Genomic DNA, 19,095 nt, shown 5'->3' with positions numbered 1-19,095 from the left:
TGGAGGAGAAGGGGATAAGATCAATCACACCATCTATGGGATTGGGTTTATCCTCAAAAAGCTATTATGGATAGAGGAAAGGGAGATAAGATTAACCACGACATCCATGGGATTGGCATTATCCTTAAAAAGCTTCATGAGTCGAAAGGAAAAAACCTTCGCGCGTGCGTTTGTTAAAAAGCTTTCCCAAACTTGGTTGGCTCGAGTATATCTCTGAGACAGAGCGCCAACTGGCGCCAGTAGTGCACTGTGGATCCGCACTAATGGAAAAAGGGAACTTTTTAAGGATATTCTGCAGGAGATGTATTCAGGGCATATGAAGTCCATACTTAGAGGAATATAATGCAAGTGTTTTCAAGTTATGTCACTTCTCACAGGTCCTGGAATGAGTCCTCCAAAGTGCGGGAGAGGGGTGATAGGGACGGTGACAAATGGTGACAAATTACTGTGTAACAGATGCCCCCTAAAGCATGAGGCCCGAGAGAGAGAGGGGTGAAATGCTTTACAAGAACACATGCAACTGAAAATGCTGCCGTCGGAGAATCTGCATAGAGAGGTACAACTGATATCTCAAGTACATGATATATGTGGTATGGGCGCAGCCATCCTATGAGGATCGATGGATAGACTCAGGCATGGTCGCAGCCATCCAGTGAATGAGTCATGTAATAATCACAATAATCCACAAAATCGCAGCCTGGATTCCAACAGACAAAATCCAGGGTCTTGCGCTCCATCTCGACCCGAACAAAAGTACAAGTTCAAGCATGCGAATACATGAGTTGAAGTCGAACATGCATGAACATCGTCTGATTACCAGTCAATAATGAAAACTGTTAACAGACGTGAGAGGTACCACCAATAATGACAATGGCCCTCAAGGTACTATAGGTACAATCTACGGCGTGCGAATCAGTGAGCTGGTGTCGAACACCCGTAGAATCATTCGATCGGAGGCCAATGATGAAAACCTCACGTCGAACACGAAGAACCTGCCATTGAGGCATGCAGGCTCCAAGGCACCGGAAGGGAGTCTCTAGATCAACTTCCTGGATAATGAGCTGAAGTCGACAGGAAGTGACCTTGATCGAAGGTGGGCCATAGTGTTTCCCACATCATCGACACGAGACAGAGGAAGAATGTTGTGGTGAATCAGAATTATGCGAGCTATCAGAGCGAGGTTGTTATTCGGCAGAGGTCAACTTCTCTTGAACATATTGGCGGCACGACAGTGGACTTGGCAGTATTTGACAGCAATGGATCAAAGGTCATGGTGACGAGGCAATGAGCAGATGAGAGGTCAAACAGGATCACCCAAACCCACGGAGGCAAGTGAAAAACGAGATGAGATGTCCCCACCCAGACACGAATGCAAATAAAGTGCCATGTTCAAGAGCGACATACTGCCGACATCACAATAATTATGGTTCCATTTTCCCCCACCATTTCTGGCGAGTACCCCAGTTATTTTTATTAACAGGCTTGACGGGGATAGCATATGCTTGTGAGGCTTCATTTCGATGGAATCCAATGTCATCAAGTTTTAACGAGTCTGACAGAGGAAGAACTCGACGTCTTTTCATGTTTAGAGAGTTTGAAAAGACAGCAGAAAAGAAAACTCCAAGGGTGTCCTTTTTCGTAAAGTTGTGTCTCTCGAGCCTGAAAAAGTGTAAAATAATGCTCGAAAGAACCGCCCGACCATTACGATCGAGGAGTACTTTTCATGTTTAGTGACTTCGACCTGAAAAAGTAGAAAAGCGACCGAAATCACGTCGTTTCATAACCATTAACGAGCCTGAAACGACAAGGACCCGACAATCTTTTCGTTTTTACACGGTCGGAAAAGAGTTTAAAGACGACCACCCCTTATTTACGTTTAACGAGTCACGAGGGAAAACTCGGCAATCTTTTCTTCTTTAAACAGTTGGAAAAGAGCTAAAAGTAGACCTCCATTTTTATTCTCTTTAACGAGTAAAAAAAGGAAAAATACTCGACTATCTTTTCATCTTTTACGAGTCAGAAAAGAGCTTAAAAGGAGACTCGTCCTAGAGGAACGAGTGGTATAAAGGGTAGCAACTGGTTCCGGTAATGGTGGAACTGCTCAAAACATATAATGGTCAAGAGGCTGGCTAATAAAACCACTCATCGTTGCGGTTCCTCAGGAAAGGATAAACAACCAAGTGAAAGCATATGATCAGCCAAAGAGATGGTAGCAATGGAATGAAACAACCAAGGCTCATCTAACAGAATTTAGCGAAATAACGGCAATCACGAGATGTAAAATGGGTATGGGTTCATTTTTACACAAGCTTGAACCATGGAGAACTCTGCTTGGATTCGGGTATGGGTTCATTTTTACACAAGCTTGAACCATGGAGAACTCTGCTTGGATTCGGTTTCATGTTTACACAAGCTTGAAACGAAAAACTATGCTTGTTATAAGTTCGCATGCCCTAGCATAATAACGCAAAATGAGGTGCATGCCCCCCAAGCTTCATTTAATTCAACAAAGTGGATGGAATGAAGGTTCACTCTCGAGATCTATGAAAGACTCCACTTTTATTTTACGAGATCTTAATCAAAGACTCGATTTGGAAAGGAGGAGATGTTTCATTTTTTAATGAGGTTGACCTAGGAAAAGAACTATCCTCATAACCCTTATTTCATTTTTTAATGAGCTTGACACAAGATCAGGAACTATGCTCGGCCAGACCTAGTTTCATTTTTTAAGGAGCTTGACATAGGAAAACGAACTATGCTCCGTCCGAACTTCATTAGAATGAACAGGAAGTCGGGCCTTCCAAGAGTGCCACTCTGGGTGGAAGGGTAATATCTCGGAAGTCAGGACCCAATGCCCCCAGGACACTATGCACGATGGCGGAATCACTGGATCCAGGCACGGGATAAGTGGCCATGTAGTTGATCTGTGGTGGGGCAGATGCAACTGGTGGATGAAAACCAGGAGGGGATGACGATTGCGCAGGAGGCACCCGAGGACGAACGAACGATAATTGATCTATAGTCACTATCCTTCCATCGTGTGGAAAGCAAATCACACGGAAAAGTGAAGAGACCAGGGCCCCCATGGCATAAACATAGTCACGGCCAAGGAGAAGACTGAAATCTAAAGCACCTTGGGTAATCGATACGTCTATATAGACGGTTTTGCCTCCCAAAGTAATAGGGAACTTTGGAAGGATCCCTAATGGTTGACTAGTTCCTCCGTCAAAAGGCGTCAGATTCGGTGCGACTGGCACAAGCTGTGGGGAACCCAAAGCTTGCCAAGTAGTGGCAGGCATAAGACTGACAGATGCACCCTCATCCAAAATAGTACCAGGTATTGCCCTATTATAGGCGTGTACCGTGACCCAGAAAGGCACATGGGATGGAAGGCGAGAGGTGGTCAAACGACTCTAGCCGAAGGAAACGACTGAACTACTTGGTGGGAGAATCGTATGATTGCCCCCCTGCTCTAAAAGAACCGAAGCAGGACTCTCGAGAGCAGCTGGGATAGGAGAGTCATTTCCGGACTCAGGAGAATCTGAGGAGACGAGAAGAACATGGGAATGATGCTCTTCCAAAACAGAGTGGTCGACGGGTGGTGAACTCGAGTCGACACTCTTTCTGACCAATGGTTGGTCTGGAACAGGCTTGGCACAGCCAGGTTCGGGAAGAGGGGCTTGGACACGAGAAGAATTTGAATCAATCTCTTTGTCAACAGGGGGACGATTTGCGGCTGCAGAAAGACATTGATAGCCAACAGGTAGTTGGGGTGAAGGAGCTGTAAGACTTTCCAAGACAACAGAGGCTTTATCCATGAGCAGACAAAGGTGAAGGGGATGATTGCCTTCACAAAGTCTACAAGGGATTTGAATCTTCCCTTTTCCCTTACCATTTCCAGCTAATAGAGTAGCATCACCGTGAGCTTCAGAGGACAATGAAGGGCGGGCCGGATCGTGAGACCATACTTCTAAGACCCTGGGAATGCCAGGACAATCGCGTAGAAGATGGTGATCCTTGCATAATCTACAAGGAAATTTGACTTTCCGCGGAGGAGCAGAAGGTGGCCCGATGGGAGGTGTACTCGAGGGACTAGCTGCAGTTTTAGCCTCTCCCTTAGGAGACTTCTTCTTCTTTGTCTTCTTCTTCTTCTTCTTAGTCATCTGGTTACTCGAATCTAGACTTTCACCAGGGGAAGTAGAAGATGAGGACGTAGAAACAGGCGACAAAGGGGAGAGGTCCACCTTAGAATCAACATGATGTTGTTCAGGTGGAGGGACTGATTGACCAGAAGTTGAGACGGCAGGAACCAAAGAGGTTGGGAACAACCAAACAGGCAACCCAACGGTTAACCCTGGGAGGGACAACGTTGCCATGTAAGGAGAACAAACATTCCCAAAAGGAGCGAAATGACCAGGGTTTCCGTCAGAGGGGATCTCTGGGTTGGTGAACCCCGGAAAGGTTGCCATCGAAAAAGAAGCCTACTCAAGCTAACACAAATAAGATCTAACCGGGTAAATGTGAATCGTGGCCGAATAAATTTTAAGACAAAGGAACCAAACTTGACCTTTTCACTTTTTAAGAGTCGAGAAAAGGACAAAAAGATGACTCTAGTCTCCTTCGAATTTTAATGAGCCCGAAGTGACAAAATGCTCAGATGAGCCTTTTCTTTTAGGGAGTCCGAAAAGGATCAAAAGTGACTACTCTGGAGAAACTAGGCAAAAGGTTTACCAAACAAATCCGTAAAATTGCATATACACCTTGGCAATCATATGAAAACCAAGGACTTTCCGTACGGCAGTCAATCTTCCCGAATGTTGTGTTCTGTGCGTTACGGCTTGTAAGGCGGCAGACACGGCTTCCTGTGGCTAAAGGATGATAACCTAGTGGGGTCTCCCCATATACTCGACGGTACATGGGAGCACAAATCCATGTTAGACCACTATTAAGTCACAAAAGGAAGAATCACCCAACCTTAATGTGAAACAACAGTGACTAAGTTTAACGACGCCGGAACACGTCTCTAGCCTAGACCTCTAGATGTATGCGTTAAGTTCCAATGCATTTTTAGATTCATTCAGTTCATTTTACGGTTGATCTTTGATTAGGTTTCAGTTTCCAGGTCCTACCGTATGTAATCTCTCACAATTTCCTAAATGCAAGCTATATGCCAAAATATATCATTTCATTCGATGAACGCTAGCTACGAGAGAGTTGAGGTCTTTCAATCAAACAAAATGATCATAAAACAATCAACAATAACTCTAATGCAGCTAATGGCAATAAACGAAACTTTTCTTTAAAGTCACTAATCGCTAACAACAACGAAAAGCTCGAATTTCCATTAACTAATTCAAAGCAAAAGAGATTGTTCATTTCCTTTTCAATGGCAAAGTGCACTAAACAAATTTTGAGAGATAATAACAAAGAGTAAAAGAAACAAATTTCACTCAATGAAAACACAATCAAGTCCCTGAAACACCAAGGCAATCTTTCAAACCAAGAAAAATCACAAAGACCTCAATGAGCTATGTGATATAAGCCCAAACGAAGCCAAGCGAAAAAGAGGTAAATCGCTCGAATAACACAATAAAAAGCTTTAACAATCACTGAACAAGTGCAAGAGAGTAAGCAAAAAGTTGACTAAACCAACATAAGGCCAAAACTCCTAAGGAAGGCTTGATGCACAAAGCCACTAGATGCCCTAGGGCTAAAACGTGAAATCGGTAGAAAAAAGCAAACACCCAAAGGGTAAAGGCCAAGAACCAGTCAAACAAGACTCTAACACACTCAAGTGATTGAGAGGAAGTATCCAAACACAAAAACCAAGCTTGGAAGGCTCAAAACAAGCAAACTCTAAAAGGTTCCCTAGGCTGGTGCGACTTTCAGGCTAAAAGTAGCGCCAATTGAGGATTGGCGCGGGTTGTACATTGACAAGCGGTGCCAATGGCGCGACTGTCATGCAAAAAAGAGCGCCAATTGAGTTTGCTATGCTAAAATAAAAAACAAGCAATCCAAGACTAGGCCAGCAGTACCCAGACAGACCAAGAAGCAAGAGACAACCAAAGAATCAACCCAGAAAGCTGACCAAGCAAGCAAAACAAGAAAAACCAAAGAGGCAAGACAAACTCTAAGCTGTTTAGTTCATAAACCAAACCGGAGATTGACTGAAGTGGTGTTGATCTACTTCGCTAATGCAAAGAAATAGCGTTTCGAAGGCTATCTGGCCATACTTCAGGCTCCGTCTAAAGTTTACAAATCAAACAACAAGCTAACTCCCCAGTGGAGTCGCCAAATCGTTGGCGAGGTAAATCCCCTCTGCGGACAGAGGCGATCCTTACTAGCCCAGATCGGGTCTAGCAACAATCAAACAATGCTATCACGCAAGTTCCTAATTGCAAATTAAAGGTGAATGATGAGAGCCTACTTGGATTCCAACGCTAATATTCGTAGAAGAGTCGCCGCTCTCGTTCCTTTGCTTCGGCCGGTCACGATCCCCACGATCTCCGTGAATGGACATATGCACATGCAAAGAACAACACAAATACAAGCATAAAATCCAATAGATGCAATTATATACCGGTCAGAAAAGATATAACTCAAACATCATTAAAATGAACAACAAGAGTGGAACCATAATGATAGTCATCTATTATTGATAAACAACAAAGAAGAATACAACCATAGTTCTTACGTCAAATCCGCCTTTGGCTGGGTGATTAGCTACATATGCCTTGCAAAGCTTGTCGGGATTGGGAACAAGCCTCTCTCTCTTTGATTATGAATGCAAAGAAGACTCTTATAGCAATCTCTTAGACTTCTGAAATTATAATTCTCCCTATGCTTGAACTAGCTTGTCAAAGGCAACGGAACAAGCTTTTATAGATGGAGGAGAAGGAGATAAGATCAATCACACCATCTATGGGATTGGGTTTATCCTCAAAAAGCTATTATGGATAGGGGAAAGGGAGATAAGATTAACCATGACATCCATGGGATTGGCATTATCCTTAAAAAGCTTCATGAGTCGAAAGGAAAAAACCTTCGCACGTGCATTTGTTAAAAAGCTTTCCCAAACTCGGTTGGCGCGAGAATATCTCTGAGACAGAGCACCAACTGGCGCGTCCTCTTTGGAGGATTTCCCCTATTGGCGCGAGTAGTGCACTGTGGATCCGCGCTAATGGAAAAAGGGAACTTTTTAAGGATATTCTGTAGGAGATGTCTTCAGGGCATATGAAGTCCATACTTAGAGGAATATAATGCAAGTGTTTTCAAGTTATGTCACTTCTCACAGGTCCCGGAATGAGTCCTCCAAAGTGCTGGAGAGGGGTGACAGGGACGGTGACAAATGGTGACAAATTACTGTGTAACATGGCTTGCGGAGTGTTCTCCTTCCTTAAGGAGTGAATGTATGTTGTTGCCCTACCTTAAGGGTTTGATCAATAAAGAAGTATTTCTATATTCAGATCTTGTTATTTCTTGGTGATTATTTACAATTATTGTGTTTATTTCTATTATCAAATATTTGTAGGTTAGATCTATAACAAGTGGTATCAGAGCACTTTCTTGGGCAAAGAAGAGATTTTTTTATTTTTTTATTTTTGCACGAACTTTTTGGGGCAGCGAGTTTACAGATTTAGATATGTACATTCTGGTGCAAAATCTATAGAATATAATTGTAGATCTAGGTTGTTTGTAAAAAATACCCAATTTAAAAAAATAAATCGGCCGAATCGGAGTTCAGATGAGGGAGATATTGCTGATTTAAAAATTAGTTGTGTTGCAGACATTTTTTAGGGTGGCGAGTTTGCGGATAAGATCTATAAGCTCTGGTGAAAAATCTGTAAAATCTAATTATAGATCTAGGTTTTTTGTGAAAAAATACCCAATTTGAAAAAAAAAAATCAGACGAATCAGAGTCCGGATAAGGGAGATCTCGTTGATTTAAAAATCAGCTGTGTTGCAGACATTTTTTGGGGCGTCGAGTTTGTAGATCAGATCTATATGTTTCGGGGAAATATTCGCAGAATCTAATTATAGATCTGATTTCTTTATGAAAAAATACCCAATTTCAAAAAAAAAATTGGTCGAATCGGAATACAGGTGAAGGAGATATCGCTGATTTAAAATCAACTCTTTTTCAGAAATTTTTGTGAAGGTGGGACAGCTGCAATGCGAATATGAAATTCCAGTGCCTAGATCAGAATTCGATGAAGATGTACAAATTTGATGGCTCTGATCCAGAAATATGGTTAGCACAAATGGAACAGTATTTCACTGTGGAACACATCATAGATGATGAGACTAACTACGTGTGACAGCGATTTACTTGGACCAAGAATGATGGCAATGGTGGCAGTCGCATTCTAAATGTTATCTAAGGACAATTACTTGGTAGATATTCACAAAATCCATTTGTGACCACTTTGACCGTAAATTTAATTTTTAAGGTCCTCTTACTAAGCTCAGACAAACATGTACAACCTAGCAAAGATTTTATTTTTGCGAGAAAGAAGGAAACCAAAAAACCTAAAGGGTTATTTTCTGCTGGTATCTCCTTAGTGCAGGTTCATGGATTGATTCAGAAGGTGAAGTGTTGGGTCTTGAAAATGTCATTCATTTCCATTATACTTTCACTATTATGTCCATTATATCACCTCCATTCCACCTCCATTTCACTACTATGTCACTACATTCATCCCACTTTCATTATCATTGGGTCACATTTATGTTTTTCCAAACTTTATTAATTCTTAGCCTTTTTAAGTGAATTTGTGGTTAAAAATTAGAAAATAATGTGCATATGCTTATACCTAACAAGTGGGTTGAGATTGTTGACATGTGTAGGTCAAAAGGAGACTTCCAGAAGACCCTTATGTGCCACTCTAAGGCCAAATTCGAATTTGAGAGGAAAGAATCATGGGATCATGAGGATATGTGTCACATCTCCTAATTGTATTGAAACTCTAAGAAGACATGTGTCTTATCAGTTCCTATTTTGATTAGGACTCTAGAAGGAGAGGGAGAGATTCATGGACTCTCATTAATAAGATGGCTTCTCATCTTTTTGTATAAATAGGAGATCTTTCTCCTTCATTTGTTAGCTTAGAGTTTAGAGCTTAGCTTGTGAGTCTTAGCCTAGCTTAGAGTTTGTAGTTCTTCCTTGATGGCTTTTGAAAGCTTTTGAGAGCTTTGTTGTACTTTGTAATTTTGAAGAATTTGAATAAAGCTTTGATGTTCTCAACATGGAAGGAGATGTGAAGTAGATGTCATGGAGCATATTAGAATGTAAGGTAGAGTAGATTTCATTTTGTAATTTTGCTTTGATTTCATTATGTCATTTGATTGCTTTCAAGTTTGATAGATTAGATTTTCCATTCATGCAATTTTAATTCATGTAAGTGTGTTCAACCGGTTGATTGTAGATTAGTTTTTCTTTACATGTTTTTGCATCAAATAGTGACATGAGATTTGCCTCTCTGCTGACTTTGTTTTTTTTAGCTTTTCAATTTCAGTTATGCTTTGATTTCAGTTTTATTCATTTTCTTTGTCAGTTAGTTTAGATATCAAATTCCTCATATCATTGACGATTATCTTCGAAATCTATAGCTTAGACTACCTGGCGAGGAATTGAATTATGAATGATGTGATTTGATTTTAGTTTTACTTTTTTGCAATTAGATATCAACTTGCCCATATCATTGACGATTATCTCCAAAAGCCATAGCTTAGACTACCTGGCGAGGAATCGAACTATGAATGATGTGATTTGATTTTAGTTTTACTTTTCTGCAATTAGATATCAACTTGCTCATATCATTGACGATTATCTTTGAAAGCCATAGCTTAGACTACCTGGCGAGGAATCGAACTATGAATGATGTGATTTGATTTTAGTTTTACTTTCCTGCAATTAGATATCAACTTGCTCATATCATTAACGATTATCTCCGAAAGCCATAGCTTAGACTACCTGGCGAGGAATCGAACTATGAATGATGTGATTTGATTTTAGTTTTACTTTTCTGCAATTAGATATCAACTTGCTCATATCATTGACGATTATCTCCGAAAGCCATAGCTTAGACTACCTGGCAAGGAATCGAACTATGAATGATGTGATTTGATTTTACTTTTATTAGTTTGCAGTTTTTGATTTGTTTGAGTGCAATAGCTTAACTTTTATTTCCGTATTTAGATAAGCAGCAGAGACAGTGATTTCATGATCAGTATTTCATCTTTTATTTGATTTAAGTAGCTACATATTTACACTTTTGTTCAAGTACTGATTTGATCAATAGCATGTTTTGAGATCTTTTGAAGTGCTAAATTTTGGAAATTACCATTAGGGACATAAACTTTGTCTTGAAATCTCTATCCATACTTGACCTTTAAAAGTATTCTTAAGACCTTAGAATAGGATTTCCATTTGCATTAAACACTTTAGGAAACCAACAAAAACAAAACCCCAAAACAAAATAAAATCTATAAAACAACAAAGTAAGAAAAAAGTTAACTAAGCACATATGGTGCACCACACTTCATCAGTTTACGATACCCGGATTGATAATTTATGTAGAGCAATTTAAGACGTTAAATTGACTAGACAAGAAGATCATTATGTCTATAAATCCTAGTTGCAAGCATAATTTTATCAATGTTAATTTGGCAAAAAAATTGCAAGTTCCAGCAAAACACATTGAAAACACACAGGTTGATAATGAGGATGTTCAAGTTTATAAAGATTTGAAGCTTTCTATGGATAAGTATGTGTTGCATTGTGATTTTTATACTTCAGATATGGATAACATGGATGTTGTTTTGGGATATCCTTGGATGGAATCTGTGGGTACTGTCAATATTAATGTGCAGAAGAAATTCCTGAAGCTCTGGTATAAAAAGAAGAAAATTACATTGCAGGATATTTCCATTAAGACCCAAGCAGAGACTATGGAGGCAGAAGCAAAAAACTCTAATGACACTTACACATCAGATGATGAGCCTTTGATGGTAGACAATTAAACACAAACATCAATCCAGGTACCACAAAAACAGGTAGTGTCCAAGGAGGCTAAAGCAGAAAAGGTTACAGGTACTGATACATTAGATGAGGACTCAGTGGTTGAAGTAATATTGGAAGATAAGAAACAATAGCAGGCACCACAACATGTACCAGATACTAATCAGCCTCCATTAGGTGGTGAATTAAAGAAAGATACATCGTTGGTTAACACTTCAGCATATCACCACCCACATCATCCCGCAAGAAAACAACCAACAAAATGGCAACGAATTAGCCACAAAGAAAGCAACCCCCGCATGACAGATAGAGAGGAGCGACGATCCACCTACTACACATCAACACAGAAGAGCCGCCAGGGTCAACTTCCATCTCAAGTGAGCGAGGCACCAACTGGATCTAGGGTTCACCTTTCTCTTGGATGGCTAGATGCACGTGCATGGTACCAGTGGACTACTATTTTGAGTAGATCTTACTATTTGTGTTTTTCGTATGTTTCGGGGACGAAACATGTTAAGGGGGTGGAATGTAGTATACCTAGGGGGGTAATATGGGGTACAGAGGGAGGTACCGAAGGGAATACTGTAATAATGGGATGGGCCATAGTAATAAATAAGGTGGTTAATCTGTATCATGTAAGGCACCACAAGTAGTTAGCAATAATGTAATAAGCCCATGGTACTAGATAGATGGTATTGAGGGAACCAAGGTAATGACCCATGGTATTGTATGTATGAGGCCTATATAGAGGCTAGGGACTCCCCATTGAGAGATGTCAAACATTATTGTATGAACAAGCATATGGTTTGTGGAGTGTTCTCCTTCCTTAAGGAGTGAATGTATGGTGTTGCCCTACCTTAAGGGTTTGATCAATAAAGAAATATTTCCATATTCAAATCTTGTTATTTCTTGGTAATTGTTTATAGTTATTGGGTTTATTTCTATTATCATATATTTGCAGGTTAGATCTATAACATCAGTTGGGAGATCAATTACTTACTTCTTAGTAACTGAGTTGCAGTGCAGCAGTGGGCAGCACGATGCAACATGATGAGAGGAGGTGCAGTGCGGATGCAGCATGAGGAATCAATGTGATTGATGTAGTCAGAGATCAAAGTGACAGAGGCTAGACAATCAGATACTAAAGAGCACAAAGGTGCAGATTTTTTCAGTCGAAAGAGGTAATAGCAGTCAGAGACTTTGATGACAGAAGCATCATTCTGATTCAGGATGGATATTTTTTTGTTTCTAGAGTTGTTAGAGCAACAACACTAGGGAGAAGTTTTGCATGCAGAACATTCCAAAGGTTCAAGATCGGTTTGAGTTGAATACCTTTCTTGTTGAGAGGGAGTGTTGAAAATAGCAACAAGAAATGTTAAAAATAGAAGTGCTAAAAATAACACTACTATAAATAGCATTTTGGGTACTAGTGTTGGACATAACAATAAGGAATGAAAAATGGAAGTGCTAAAAAAAACATTGCTATAAATAGAATTTCGGGTTAGATTCCAATTTTAGTTAGTCCCTGAACTAAAATTCAAATTTGTTGTTAGCAGCTGTTTGATTAATAATTAATTAATTCATCTTGAGTTAATTAGTTGGAGAAAATCAAACATGAAGTCTATGTGAAGACATGCAACAGTTTCTCCATTAATTGAGGAATTTATCCCTTAGTTAAAGAGATAAGGATGAGTTGTAATTAGTTAGCTCAATTAACTGAGTTAAGTCCAGTTAGATTAATTCCAATAGTTTGTGGAATTAATTGTGAGTTCAGTTAGTTAATGCATGCATGCATGTAAATTCTGCACTTTAGATAACTAAATATTCTCTCATAAATAACTCATGCATGTCAGTTCAGTCAAAGACCCAGTTGAGATTAAAGGAAGGGACAATGTACTATTAGTTGGAGGATTTTTCCTATATAGGAAACTCATCCATGCAGAAGGAATTATCTCTTTCGGGATTGCGCAGTTAGATCAGAGGTTAGTGAGTGTGTGAAGAGGCCAATTCACACAGGGGCAGCACTGGACCCCAAGGAAAATTGCACAAGGAAATAGGAGGCTTGGAGGACAGAGAAGAAGGTTTGTGAGAAGCCTTCGATTGTCTATGAGCAACAGTTTGATTGCAAAGAGAGCAGGATAGCTTGTGAGCTGATTCTTTTTGTGATCTGAACATATTTCCACTTGTATGATAATATAGAGATTGGGGTTTTAGGCTGAGGCTTTCCCCAGAGTATTCTTCTGTGTTTCATGTGTGTATGATTTCTTATTCTCTGTTATATGTGTTTTGATTGATCTTGCTCAAATTGATTAAGCTTCCACAAAGTTTAATAGTAGAAGTAGATCAAGTATTTTGCTTTAGTTACATTGCATTATCAGGTGATCTACGGTGAAATTTATACATGGTATCAGAGCCAGGTTATCCAAGTGGAGAATAGTATACAAAGAAGTTCGAAGTTCGAAGTTTGAAGTTCTTGATTATAGAAATCGAATTCTTATCACATCTCAAATTTCACTAATGGCGTTCAATGGTTTGAGACTTGAGTATGCCCTGGATGGCAGCTTAAATTATATAACTTGGAAGGATTGCATGGAAACAGTATTAGAGGAAAACGATTTGAAGGACTTCATCAATCAAGAAGTCCCCAAGCCCGCAGCTGCTAATGCCCAAGAATTGGCGAAATGGAAGAAATGTGTGGCTAGAGCGAGGAGGATTCTTCTAGAGGGAGTTCAAGACCACATTGTCTCAAGTCTCCATGGGAAGGAGACACCATTTTCAATGTGGAAAACATTGAAGGATCTATATCAGAACAGTCGCGATCAGAGGAAGCTGGCATTAAAAGACAAGCTTCGGAAAATCAAGTGTGAAAAGGGCAACACGATCTCTACATATCTGAACAAGCTCACCACCTACAGGGATGAGCTTGGAAGTGTAGGGATCATGACAGCCGATAAAGACATGGTGAGTCTTACTCTCCTCGGTCTTCCTAAGAGCTGGCATAGCTACTAAGACTCGGTAATGGAAGAGAGAAACTGCCAGATTGGGAACGACTTTGGTCGGATCTGATGTAGGAGGAGATAAGAAGAAGCACCAGAGATGGATCTTCATCAAATCAAGATGATGAAGAAAATTGTGCCTTAGCGAGTAAGGCAAAGAAAGGGAAGGAGAAGGATTCTCATCCCAAATCGACTTTTTCCCATGGTGGGAAGAAGATTGACAGATCGAAAGTGTGATGCTTTCATTGTCATGAGCTGGGCCATTATGCAACAAATTGTCCATTGAAAAAAATCCAAGATGGGATCCAAGGAAGGATCTGAAGGTGAGGCATTAACCTCTTAGTTCGAATTAGATTTTACCGTCATCGCATGCATGGTTTCATCGATGATGGGTTGTGGTTGGTTTCTTGATAGTGGAGCCTCATTCCACATTACCAGCGATAAGAGTATGTTTAGTACCTTGGAGGAGAAAGACCTCAAGATACTCATAGCGATGAGTAATGATGAAAAGTATAGTGTTTCAGGTGTGGGCACAGTTTCTTTTCAGAGGGATCATGGAGCTTGCATTACCTTAACAGATGAGAAGTATGTGCCAGGACTGAAGAAGAACTTGGTATTGATCGCGATGCTGGAAGACAAAGGCTATGATGTAGTCTTTAGTAAGGGAAAGGTTTTCCTTAGACACATCATCATGAGACAAGTGAAGCAGATCAGTTCACGAGTCAAGAACTTGTATGCGCTTGAGGTTCAAGATGCATGCAAAGCCTTTAGGAGCAAGGCAACTATTAGAGACTTGGTAGTTGACCGGGAGAATACATTACCTATCAACATGCAGTGCCAGAAGAAGTCTCAAACAATTGTGGAGGACCCAAAATTGGTGAAGTAGCTTAAGGAGGTTGTGGAGCAGCCACAACTGGAGAAGCTGAGAGGAGACTGAGTGGAGGCATCCACTCATGCAGAGACCTCCAGTAGGGGGAAATTTTGAGCCAAGTGGGTGGAGGGATCACATGCATCCATACCTCCAGGTAGGAGGTGGGGCGATGTGGAGTGACAGTCCCAAGAAGGCTGAAATAGGGGTAGGATCTTTGAGGTACCCAGCCTCTTTGATCAGACCTTGCTACGGGAGCCACGACTAGGAGTAGCATGACTGGTTGAGTGGGTAGAGACAGATGCGGATGGAGCGGAAGAGGAAGATTCAACATCAGAGGATACTTCTAGCCCAACAGGGAAGTCAGTTGGGAGATCAGTTACTTACTTCTCAGTAATTGAGTTGCAGTGCAGCAGTGGGCAGCACGATGCAACATGATGAGAGGAGGTGCAGTGCAGATGCAGCGTTGGGAGATAGGACCAGTAGTAGCACGGATGCAGCAGGAGGATTCAATGTGATTGATGCAGTCAGAGATTAAAGTGACAAAGGCTAGAGTAGTCAGATACTGAAGAGCACAGAGGTGCAGAGTTTTTCAGTCGATAGAGGCAATAGCAGTCAGAGACTTTGGTGACAGAGGCATCATTCTGATTCAGGATGGATATTTTTTTGTTTCTAGAGTTGCTGGAGCAACAAGACTAGGGAAAAGTGTTGTGTGCAGAACATTCCAAAGGTTCAGGATCAGGTTTGAGTTGAATGCCTTTCTTGTTGAGAGGGAGTGTTGAAAATAGAAACAAGAAATGCTAAAAATAGAAGTGCTAAAAATAGCACTGCTATAAATAGTAGTTCGGGTACCAGTGTTGGACATAGCAACAAGGAAAGAAAAAGGGAAGTGCTAAAAATACCATTGCTACAAAATAGCATTTCGGGTTAGATTCCAATTTTAGTTAGTCCCTGAACTAAAATTGAGAAGTAAAATTTGAATTTGTTCTTAGCTGTTGTTTGATTAATAATTAATTAATTCATCTTGAGTTAATTAGTTGGAGAAAATCAAACATGAAGTCTATGTGAAGACATGCAATAGTTTCTCCATTAATTGATGAATTTATCCCTTAGTTAAAGAGATAAGGATGAATTGTAATATTGAGTTGTAATTAGTTAGCTCAATTAACTGAGTTAAGTCCAGTTAGATTAGTTCCAACAGTTTGTGGAATTAATTGTGAGTTCAGTTAGTTAATGCATGCATGCATGTAACTGTTGCACTTCAGATAACTAAATATTCTCTCATAAATAACCCATACATGTCAGTTCAGTCAGAGACCCAGTTGAGATCAGAAGAAGGGACAGTGTACTATCAATTGGAGGAAGGAAACTCATCCATGCAGAAGGAATTATCTCCTTCAGGATTGCGCAGTTAGATCAGAGGTTAGTGAGTGTGTGAAGAGGCCAATTCACATAGGTGGCAGCACTAGACCCCAAGGAAAACTGTGCAAGGAAATAGGAGGCTTGGAGGGCAGAGGAGAAGGTTTGTGAGAAGCCTTTGACTGTCTACGAGCAGCAGTTTGATTGCAGAGAGAGCAGGATAGCTTGTGAGTTGATTCTTTTTGTGATCTGAACATATTTCCACTTGTATGATAATACAAAGATTAGGGTTTTAGGCTGAGTCTTTCCCCAGAGTATTCTTTTGTGTTTCATGTGTGTATGATTTCTTCTTCTCTGTTATATGTGTTCCGATTGATCTTGCTCAAATTGATTAAGCTTCCGCAAAGTTTGATAGTAGAAGTAGATCAAGTATTTTGCTTTAGTTACATTGCATTATCAGGTGATCTACGATGAAATTTCTACATACTTATCAAGGTGGTATTGACTATAATGCTTAAGAGGAAAAATAATGTCATGGAACAAGAATACCTAGACTATGAATTCTAGGCTATGTAGAGGAATATGAAGAGAGAATCCCTTGAATCCTCTCTCATTATTTGCTTCTTTGGCACGAGAAAGCTAAATGGAAATTTCCCCAAGTGTCAGAATGATGGTAAAATATAAGAATGAAAATAATTGAATGCATGTGGACTAATATATACATTGACAAATGAAACTTGATAGAATGCATACATATATGTTAGGTATTATTTGATAAGTTAGATATTGTTGTTGCATGTCCTTAATGATTTCCATGATAACCAATATAGTTGTGGTTGTGATGGCTATATGAAGGAACAATTGAAGAGTTTAATGAAGTGGTTACCTACAATGGATAGCCTCATACAAAGTATGAAAGACAAGAGGATACTTGTCAAAAGGTCGAAGGAGGGATTATGTAACCCCATAAAATAGTATTTTCTCAGGTAACATTAAGAATGGTGACTGCAACCATACATGTATGAAATTTGTCATGCCATAACATCATATAGTCTAAAAGGAATTGGGTAAGAATCCCTTCAAGTATATTTTATACACTAAATGGTATGAATCATGATTGAATGTATGTATGACATTGTTACCTAGGTAAGGTATGGTCAAGGTAGGAAACTACCAGCATATGAAATAATTAAAAGATCATGATAGTACTTTCATAAATTGATTTGTTATGATTGACAACAACTAAACGAAGGAATAGTTACACTCATGAGATAAATTATGTTTAGTGCATTTGGGGAATGCATGGTTGTGTAGCATGAATTGAAAGAATGTAAGTATTGTGTGAAATTAAATATTGAGAGTGTTGGCAATATACACATGATATGATTTACCATGGAATTTTTTATGTAGGAATGCATACTTGTCATTAATACCTCATGGGGTATGATAAAGGCATGAAGATTTTAATATGTAAATATTGCTAAAATATTTGTAATGCATTCATGAGTTGGTATGATATGGATAAGTTGGTTAAGAGTGGTTACTAGAGTGATCGAGTTGTGACACTCATATCATGAATTTTGTATACCATGTGAACTTGAATGCCATGTAAGATAACCATGTGTGAGGTCATAAGGTGTTGGATATGAAAATGTATAGTGCTACACAAGTGTCCAATGGTCTCCATATTTGTATTGGTGTCCTAGATTATAATCTTCTTGCCAACACCGAGAGCACCATCAGAGAGGAAAGGTTCTTGAGTGACTATATAGCAGGGAAAGGAATTGCCTTCTAGTACACTAGAGGGATAGATTAGTAGAGAAGGGGAATACATCTGGTTTTCTATTCCGCTAAACATAAAGGTGTTCATATGGGTAAGTATTAAGGAGGTGGCTAGATGATGTGTTGAGGCATTGGCTAGGCCTTTCAACTCATCATGGTGGAATACATTATAAAAGAATATGGTATATTTGAATTAAAACAAGGATGCATTTATTGAATGTGCATAAATAAACTATGATATCATACAAATAATGATCTTACACTTATGAATTATGATGGTACATATGCTTTTTGCATTGATTGGATGCATGCATGTATGGAACAAGTGTTTGCATGGTTGAGTGTCATGAATGGCAAGATATTTTAGTACTCTTAAGGAATTTTTGAGTATTTAAATGAGTGGTATGAATCCCTCAACCCACAAAACAAAGTGAAACTTGCTAATAATGAATTTTAAATATGTATTGACTATAGAGAGTGATTGTGCAATCACTAATTTTGGAACTTTGGTTTACTAGAATAAATGTTTTGTTGTAATAAGAAATGCTTAGAATGGTGCTAATGCATACATATAATGAATGCTAATTTCATTTCAATTTATGTGATATACAAATGAAAGTGATTGAATTATTAATTGTGTTATAATTTTGAGATTATTTCAAGGGTTGTTGTTGCTACAATGAAAGAATTATATGCATAACTACCCACATATGTTTGGTTGATTGAAAGTTTATATTGAAGGTAGAATGGTATTGGATATAACAAGGAGTGTGAGTCCATAATAAAGACTAAGTACTACTACATGCAAGAGACAACATTATGATAAGAATCTCATACTTTTGAAATCTTATTGGTGTATGAAATAGGTTTAAAACAAAATATTTATAATTGAAATTACTATGATTATATATGATATGTATACAAAATAGGTGATATGATAGGTTTATTAAAAAATCATAGATGATGGCCATTGAAGCTAGAAAGTCTGAGATGAAGGTCATTGTAGGGACATTGGAACCCTATGAATGCCACAAGTTATAGAATACTAGTGGACGCCAAATAGTAATTTG

The sequence above is a fragment of the Pinus tabuliformis genome, chromosome J (assembly GCF_031772625.1).
Source record: "Pinus tabuliformis cultivar Carrire ecotype Pingquan chromosome J, CPIR1, whole genome shotgun sequence".
NCBI classification, from domain to species: domain Eukaryota; kingdom Viridiplantae; phylum Streptophyta; class Pinopsida; order Pinales; family Pinaceae; genus Pinus; species Pinus tabuliformis.
The sequence above is the reverse complement of the archived record's forward strand: the minus strand, read 5'-3'. Positions refer to the sequence as shown.